We start from the raw sequence: 9,985 nt of genomic DNA on the forward strand, positions 1-9,985 counted from the left end.
TACTTAATCCACAGCCGATTAGATAAGACATGTTGAAAATGTGGTATGGTGGGCAGGAGGACTGTTTCTAATAACAGCAAGTATGACTGTGGGAAGCCTGATGTCAGTGCAGCGAAAAGGGAAAGACCCATAATCTGGAAGATGGGAACTCTAATGGTAGGGACGATAAAATACGTTACTTCATGTAGACATAATACATAAAGTGCTGGGTAAATATTAGATACTTAATTTATGTTCTATTTTTCTTTTTCCTCTGGAAACATTGTCTGACATTTCAGCCCCCAAATCAGTGCTCATAATATAGCCCTGAGTTTCGAGAGAAGTTTTATGATCAGGGTACCCCATATAAAATAGCAGAGCCGTATATGGGTCCATAATAAGCTCACTTTATCCTGAAATGTTAACATGGAAACATATTTGGGTATTTAAAAATAGAACTATAGTAATTCATAAAATTCAGACATGTTGAACAGTAATAATGGCTGCTCTTATTAAAAGCTATTTTAGGCACTTGATATGCAGTAACACATTTATTTATCATACTTATTCTGAATCAGGTGAAAGTCTTCTTTTCCCATCAGAGCTAGATTATTTCATTCTCCACCTTGTATTGTTATTAACGACTAATTGCTGAGTTTTGGGATCACACCTTTTGTGTACTAGAAGCTTAGTAAATTTTGTGGGCATAATAATTAATTAAATCTACTGTAAAATTTCATTGGCACTCTCTGTCCTTTCTTGTAATTTATTTCTTAACACGGCAGGGATAATATATGTATGAGGTTTAGCAGAACAAATACATAAATTAAGCATGGATGGCTAGCTCAAGTTAAGTATGAGACAATATTTATTAGCTTCTGTTGGTCATAAATTACTATTTTTTAGGGTAGTTTAAATATTCACACAGAGGAAAAATAGGCCCTAAAACAAGACTTAATTCAGATTTAAAGCTGTCAGTTCAGAACAGCTTTGGTCGCAACTAGGAGTCTGATAATCTAATTTTAGATGCTGGCACATTTACCATTACTGCCATCTTACCTTTCATTTAATCTGAATTTGTTAATTAATTTTATATAATGTCAGTAGTAGGTTAAATTACTGTAAGAATAATCTGTAGTCCCTAAAATCGATGACAAAGGAGGCCAGACCCAATTTTATATAGACATTTTATTTATTTTTTTAAAAGATTTTATTTATTTATTTGACAGATGACAAGTAGGCAGAGAGGCAGGCAGAGAGAGAGAGGAAGGGAAGCAGGCTCCCTGCCGAGCAGAGAACCCGATGCGGGGCTCGATCCCAGGACCCTGAGATCATGACCCAAGCTGAAGGCAGAAGCTTTAACCCACTGGGCCACCAGGCGCCCCAAATACAGATGTTTTAGATTCACAACCTGCTTACTCTTCCATGTGGTCGAGGACTCTTCAACTGTTGACTAGTGCTGCTACAGCAGATTTTGTTGGAAGTCCGCTGCTTGCGGTTTACATAGCAACTGTCTGCTCCGATGACGCGGTAACTTACTAGGTTCCAGGCTACTTTACAAAGCCCTATTATCTAAATAAGCGAGTGTGCATGGCTAACTTTGCGACCTCAAGAAGTGAGGGCAAGGAGTAGCGTGATGCTTTTGCTAGCTATTTTTAGATGTACAACTAGACCAAGTTTGATACCAGTGAAGCTTGTCAGGAACGGTTTCACTTTTCTGTACTTCATCTGTCTTCTAAAACCTAGTGCTTCTCATCAGCCTTTAGGTGGCCAGTCATCCTAGAAGTTTAGAACTCTGATTCAGAGTTCAGATAGACAGGTTTAAATTCTGGCTCTGCCTCTTGGTGATGTGTCCTTAGACAAATTTCTCTTTTCTTTTTCTGTTTCTTTTCTTTTTTTCTCTTCTTCTCTTCTCTTTCTTTCCCCTCCGTCCCTCCCTCCCTTTCTTCCTTCCTTTGACTTTATTTATTTAGAGAGTGAGAGAGCGAGTGGGGGAAACGGTGGAGGGAGAGGGAGAGAAAAAGGATCTCAAGCAGACTCTGCACTGAGGACAGAGCCTGACACAGGGCTGGATCCCAGGACCCTGAGATCATGACCTGAGCTGAAATCAAGAGCTGGAGGCTCAACCAACTGAGCCACCCAGCCATCCCTTTAAACAAGTTTCTTAATCTCCCTTGATTCAGTTTTCTCTTCTATAACATAAAGATAATAATCATACCTATTTCATAAGGTTGTCAAGATTCCTCTCTTGGACTTGTGCCTAGCACATACTAAGTATGTGATAATTGTTACCATTATGGTGCCCTAAGTCCTTTAGTACAGTATCCTGCCAAATCTTTTCAACTTTACAAATTGCTTCTCATTCTAAATGATCTTAATCTACCTTTTGTTTCCTGCCAAATAAAATAACTCATTCTTTCAATGTAATGGATAGAGTTCAAGTGGAACTTAGAAGGAAAGCAATTTAATTATATTAATTTTTTCTAAGCTGTGAGTCACTGGGAACCATAGCCCTTCAAGAATTATTTGTGTTTTAAGAAGAGATTTCTGATTTTCTTTTATATAATTAATTGTTAGAGATGGAGGCAAGGAAATAGGTCAAAAGGAAGGCTGTAGACAACTTAGGGAAAAGGTAGTTCTGGGGCACGTTGCCGTCCAGGCTGATTGGCTCAGAGGCTTAGCTCACACTGAGCAATGAGAAGTTCAACCTTTTTGTCACCGTTTTTTTCTTTCTTCCTCTTCTGAAAGCAAATATTCTTCAAAAACTCTGACTTCTTTGGCAGAGGCAGTGAGATCTACAATGGAAGGAAGGGTTGGGAGGGCCGGATATGAACAGCATTGGTGGCTGATTTTATGTAGTCACATGTAAGTAGGGGACGAACTTTATTCTCAAGGGTACAGAAATAAACACCTTAATTCACTTCAAGCTAGATTTGGACATATACGTAGATATGTAGCAGCAACTGGGTAATTATCGAGGTAGGAAATAGTCCATCTTAGGAAAAAAACACCAGTTATTTGGAGATTGGCTTTGTCTTCTTAACAGTGAAAAGCATGATGGGGATTAGTCATCACTGTTGAGTTTAAGTGAAGATGGCTGATTTTTTCATAAAGACAATTTTATTGTTGAGTAGAGAACTAGGTGCCATTCTGACTTCTGCTTTTGGTAGCAAAAGTTTTGGGAGAATGAATACTGGGAACAAAAGAAGTCAGGTAGGACGTTGCCACAGGTACTCCTTTCCGGACACAGTACACTGTGGTCGCCATCTTTGCCCCAGGGACGAAGGTGAAGGTACCAGGCCTGCTCTTCACATACTTAAAATTCCAGCTGTCTGTGGACAGAATTTTCCAGAGCAGATCCAAGAAGTCCTAAGCAGAGTAGGGTCTAGTGGAGTGGCACTTTCCAGTTGCAGAAAGCTTGTACATCTATTATTTTCACTTAAGTTTTAAAAATAGTCCTTGAAAATAGATGGAATGGATAATTTTACCTCTAAATTACAAACGTGGAACATTAGATTGCCAAAAGTCGGTTTCTCAGTGGGAGAACCAAGGGAAAAAACACAGGTCTTCTCTATTCTCTGTGGATCCTTCTATTTTCACGTTATTTTTATATAAAGCCAATGAAACAAAGCAATGCTTAGACTTCACTGGTGAATTCTACCAAACATTTAAAGGAGAATTGATACCAACACTTATAACCCCTTCAGAAAAATAGAAGAGGAGAGAAAACTGAAATATTTTATGAGGTCACTATGACTACCTTGATAACCAAAATCAGACGAAGATCTCTCAAGGCACTAAGAGCATAGATTAATATCCCTTACGAATACAGATGCAAAATCCTTATCAAAATACTCGTAAACTCAATGTGGCATCATTTAAAAATGATGATAAACCTGACCGAGTCCAAGTCATTGCAGGAATATAGAGTTTGTCTAACATCGGAAAATCAGTTAGTGCAGTGCACCTAAGCAACAGAATAAGAGGCAAAAGCCTCAGCAGCATCTTTATAAGGGCAGAGAAAGCATTTGACTAACCAGCATCCTTCCATGATAGTGATGTTCTGGAAGCTAGCAGTAACAAGGCAGCTTCCTCAACCCACTAAAGGGAATCGGGCAAAAGTACACAGCTAACGTCGTAACTAACGGTGAGAGTGTCTGCCTTCCCCCTAACTTCAGGAATAACACAAACGTTTTTATTCAACATCGCATGGGAAATTCTTACTCAGACAGTTCTCTAAGGAAAAGGTACGGTAGACATTCCAATTGGAAAAGAAAAAAAAGTACAACAATCTCTATTCTTAGATGGTATAATCTTCTATAGAGAAACCCTATAGAAAATAGAAACCTATAGAAACCCTATAGAAAAATCCACACACACACGCAATTACAACCAACAACTTCATCAAGGTTACAAGACAGATAGAATATCACTGTACAAATATTGGTTGCATTCTATAGATGACATGTGAACAATCCAGAAATGAGATAAAGGAAAGAATTGCACTTACAAGAGCCTCAAAGTAAATAAAATACTTAGGGAAAAAGTATAACCAAAGAGGTGAAAGACTTGCATACAGAGAACTACAGAAAGGATTATTGAAAAAAATTAAAGACCTAAATAATGGAAAGGTATCTGTGTTAATGGATTGCAAAACTTAATATTGTTCAGATGGGAATAGTAGGCAGAGTAGTCTACAAAATCCGTGTCATTGTAATTCCAGCTGCTTTTTGGGAAGACCTTGACAAGCCAATGCTAAAATTCATGAAATGCAAGGGAGCTCTTGAAATGTGAAGGGCTCACATATTGTGATCTAGAATTCATTACAAAGCCACAGTAATCAAGACTGTCTGGCTCTGTCATAGAATAGAGACTAGTAGAATAAAGTTGAGAACCTGGAAATAACCTTACATTTATGGTGACTTGATTTTTGACAAAGATGCGAAGATAACAGGGAAAGAATAAGAATAGTCTTTTTTAAGTAATTAGAAACAGCTGGATATGTGCATTGCAAAAGAATGAATTTGATCCTCCATCTCACACCGTAGAAACAAATGAACTCAAAATGGATCTTGGACCTGAATGTAAGAACTAAAGCAATAAGAGTCTTCAAGAAGGTCATGGTATATGGTTGCATTTGTGTGAAATGTCTCAAGGAGACAAATGTACAAAAAGTAAATTAGTAGGTGCCCTGGGAGGGGGAGGCGGCGGAGAGGGGTAGGATTGACTGCTGATGAGTACAGAGTTTTTTAAGGGGTGATGACATGTTCTAAAATTGGTTTATGATGTTAATTGCACAACTCTAAAATCCACTATAAAATCCACTGAATTATACTCCTTAAAGGGGTGACTTTTTTGATACATGGATAGTATCTAAATAAAACAGTTAAAAATGAAGACAATGAAGTCTCTTCACCTCTGTATCATGTATGTTAGCCTGTGAGTTTTTTCCTGAATTTTCTCCAATATTATGCCTAATCAAGACTAATTCCTAGTTCTGCTCTCACTGAAAGGATCAGGTAGATTTGGTCATTTGAGGCATTTCTCAAAAGAGAGCCTTCGATGGAAGCCGCCTTTCCTGTTCTGTAAACAGCTGCAGATAGTTGATCGAAGATTTAATTTTGGAGCTGGGAGGAAGGATGGTTTACATTTTGTGGCCTGTGTTTTCTACTTTATTTCTTGAAATACAGCCTAATAAATTGACCATAACAGCTATTAACTAACTTGCAAATACAACAGCTGAATTCATGAGCCACAGTGGTTGCTACCTCTTTGGAGCCTCTGTGCCTTTTTCCACCCAGACGTTGTCAGTTAGCATATGTAGGCTTGCATAGACTTCAATATGCAAATGTGCATTTACGTATCTTATACATAGTATGTATTATATATACATAGCCTATATATTCCACTACATTTTAAATTTGTTAGTCCGTAGAAGACAGAACTTCTTCGGTTTGTTGAAGACCTAGCAGTTCTCTCTCTCTCTGAGCTCACCAGTAAGAGTTTCAGTCGCATTCTCGATGTTTGAGTCTCTACACCCGGGAAGACGCTTTGGGTATTAATCGCTGTGAGTGGCCTTTTTGGTAATTCAGATAATTTTAGAATGGATGGAGATTAAGGGTGGTCTCTACCCTCTTACAAGGCTCATCATTTAGTGGCTAGCTTTTTTACCCAGAATATGGTAACTCATTGTGAAATACAGTCGGCCTAGGAGACTTTGACTCCCTCGAATTCTACATAAGGTTCAAAATACAAGTTTTCCTCCTAGACATATTTCAAAGTCAAAAACAGTTGCAGACAGTACTTGACATTGGTTAAGTTAAATTTCTACACACATGCAAGGTAGAGCACAGCACGAAAGTGGAATTTTCCATAAATGACCAAACGAGCACGTAGGCATCTTTCAGAGCACACACAGCAGGCAATGTGCTTTTCAAGAATGGTGATGTCACAAAAGAATTTTTGAGTTTTCCTCTTGAAATTTTTATCAAATCCAGTGTGCAGATGACATGAGTAAGCCCTCTTAGTACTCTTTAATCATATCTGGCTTGTAACCAAAATTATATTATTCAAGTCAGTCACCTACTTTATTCTAGGTGTAGCTCAGAATCACTTTAGGGTGCTTCCCAAATTATATCCACTCACAAAGAAGGACGACACGCTACCTATAACAGTTTTTTACCATGGGTTTTGAGCTCTGCCCTCCAGCAAATGGTTTCTTGGCTCACTGCCAGGCACACGTGGGTTCTCGGTTCAATGTTACTTGAACGACTGCCTGACTATCATGTTTATGTTACGTTGTATTACTTTGAGGAGAATAATACTCCTTTAACAATATCTTTATATGCTTTTCAAAAGTAAATTATTTCACATTCATCATATGCACATACTGGTTCTTTGCTTGCTGTTGGAACTCTTGTTTTTTTTTTCCTGCTCGTGAAATGCCTTTCCACCTATTTATATCGGCGTGCGTTCTGTTTGTTTATCTCCTGCCTCATCATGAGAACAAAATCTAATGACTGGAAGAAAACTGGCGGTTTTCTCACCAGGCTTCCCTGCCTTCCCAGTCTGATTGTAGAGCCGATTGCCCTCAGCTCTTTTCTAAATATCTGTGCGGTGAACACCATTGCAGTGGGACTACAGGATTGAATGTACTTAATTAGTTCAAGTGATCAGCTTCCGGATCCTTCCCTATTTTGTTGTGGTTTCCTGCAATCTTACAGCAGCGGCTGCTGTTCTGGTAATTAGAGCTGACCTTCACAGAGACAGAGTTAAAAGGTATTGCTGAAAGTCTGTAATTTTCTAGAGTCATTTATCGTGTTCTTGCCTCGCCTTTTAATAAATTGGTGGCATTTCTCATTTTCAAAAAGTGTTTATTTCTTTTCGTGTCTTTGAAAATGTGCTCTACATTGTTCTGCCTATCCTTTCCTTTAGCCTCTTATTTCATGAAAAACAGGCACATTTCCTGAAAAAAGAAAGAAAATAAAATGGATTTATATATCTTTCAAATTTTTCTAGGGCTCTTCTTCCACAGACTCAAATGTTTAATTAACAGGTCATCTGTCTTTGGGCCACTGAAATTTACAAAGGGAATCTGGAAGGAAATCTCACCTCTTGATCATGCCTCCATTGATGGGGCTCCGCTGAAATGCTCTGCCCTTTCTTCGGGTCCCCAGAGCTCTCTTGGCTTTAAAACATTTTGCCTTATTGGAGTTATGTGTGTGCGGTTCCTAATCATCCTACATAATAACAAATTAAGAATGACTGTTAATTAAGCATTTCCTTAGAGCCAGACACTGATATTTTACAACTACCTTGTGGTGAAAGTATTTATAATCATCTTCCTTTTATCTTATACATGTATAGGGCTCTAGAGATTCTATGTAAAACATTGTGTAGGTATAAATATTATAAATTTATATTTTATACACTTAAATATATATTTATAAGCATAAATTATATACATACATATATGTATGTGGCATGCAATTGCGGTTTTTGTAAAGATTATTTCTACCCAGAATGAAAAGTCAAACAAATTATTCTGGGCAAAATAACCTTGAGTCACATTTTTTTCACCTAAGGAATTTTTTCCCTGGCATCTAATTCTTAGCAGGGATGTTTGAAACAAGCCTGGTTTTGATCCTTGAATGGCTTGCTTGCTTTCACTGCTCAAGTGCCCAAGAATTGCGTATTCGTTCTTCCAGTTCGATGAACTTTTTCTCTGATACATTGTGTGCCATTTCTGTCTGAAGATTGAATTCTCTTCTTATTTCACCTGAGATGTCCTGTGTTATATCTTCGAGTTGTCTTATGTGTCATTTGTTTCATTCTCTATTTCAGGGAAATACAAAATGATTAGATGCTCAGTAGGTAGTGGCAGTAGAAGGAGCAAAGAGTATGAACAAGTGTGATGTATAGTGTTTAAGATCATTGGAGCTATTGAAAACATTAGACTGTCTGGGAAGTCAACCCAAAACACTTCCCCTGAATGCCTCCTTCATGTGTGTTCACCGTCCTAGAATCCTTGGACGTTAATACTCTAACTCAAAATCTGAAACTTTTTTCCACCTTTTATTAGAAAGCTTTAAGCTTTTTGAAAAGTTGGAAACTAGCAAAATGCAGTTTTGATATCTCGATTTACTGATTGTTAACACTGTACTGTTTTTTAATGAGTCATCGTGAGTATCGATTTCACAAAACAATAAATGCTTGGTGTCAGGGAAGTAATACCATTTTAGCTGTATTTGTAATTTACATGCAGCTAGGGGTTTCTCATGTAATTAGAGTCATTTTTTCCAATCTCTGGTTTATATGATAGCATTTAAAAATTTGTTGTATGTCAAAATAATTTTTTCTTCTTAAAATATTAATTTTCTAATCTTATTAAATGTAGTTTTTATTTTGTTTCTAACTCCTTTTGAATCATAGCTAATGGGAGTATTAATACTGTGACAGTAGGAGTAAAATACTCCTAATACTAAAATACTTCATAATACTCCTAATACTAAAATACTCCATAATATTATATGCCTGAGTAATAGTCTGTTGTATTACTCAGCCATAAAAAAGAATGAAATCTTTGTCATTTGCAACAACATGCATGGAGCCAGGGAGTATAATACTAAGTGAAATAAGTCAGTCAGATGAAAACAAATACCGTATGATTCCACTCATGTAGAATTTAAGAAAATGTATATTAGACATGTATATTAGACCAATTTTTATATTTTCCTGCTGTGTCTGTTATGGGCTGACTTGTGTTAAACACCTGATTAGGTGTTACATAGGGTGAGATTATATAGGGTCTTTTTATTTATTTTTTAAATTGTCATTTGATTTATTTAAACTAAAACAAAAACCAATTCACCATCTCTTCCACTTCTTTGCACACCCCACCTCTTGTGAATACCTGTCCATTCTCGGTGTTTATGAGCTTGGTGTTCTTGCTTTTAAGATTGCCCATGGAAGAAAGATCATATGCTATTTGTCTTTTTCTGAATTTTCTCTTAACCCTAATGCCTTTGGGATCCATACACGTTGTCACAAACGGCAGGATTTCTGTTGTTAGTGGTTGAGTTAAATATATATTCGTGTATACACTCATCGCATCTCTCTTGCACCCATGGATGGACACTTGGATTGTTTCCCTATGTGAGCATTATGAATGTGCTGTGATGAGCACGAGGATGCATTCATCTTTTGAGTTAGTGATTTCATTTTCTTCAGATAGATATCCAGATGTGGAATTACTAGTTCTGTTTTAATTTTTTGAGGCACCCCCATACTGTTTTCCATAGTGGTCGTTTCTACCAACAGTACACGAGGTTTCCTTTTTCTCCACATCCTCATCAACACTTGTTGCTTCTTGTGTTTTTGGTCCTAGCCTAACAGATGTGATAGCTCAGGGTTTGGATTTGCATTTCCCTGATAACTGCTCTTTTGGGGCACCTCTCATGTACCTATTGGTTATCTGTAGATCTTTGGAAAGTTTCTCTTCAGATCT

General features: G+C 37.4%; 1 protein-coding gene across 1 annotated transcript in view; it reads left to right on the plus strand.

Moving 5' to 3' along the window:
- Window positions 1-9,985, plus strand: part of LOC111153821 (guanylate cyclase 1 soluble subunit alpha 2) — a 294,976-nt gene that overhangs the window by 145,667 nt on the left and 139,324 nt on the right.

The sequence above is a fragment of the Enhydra lutris genome, unplaced genomic scaffold (assembly GCF_002288905.1).
Source record: "Enhydra lutris kenyoni isolate GAN:26980312 unplaced genomic scaffold, ASM228890v2 scaffoldscaffold34, whole genome shotgun sequence".
NCBI classification, from domain to species: domain Eukaryota; kingdom Metazoa; phylum Chordata; class Mammalia; order Carnivora; family Mustelidae; genus Enhydra; species Enhydra lutris.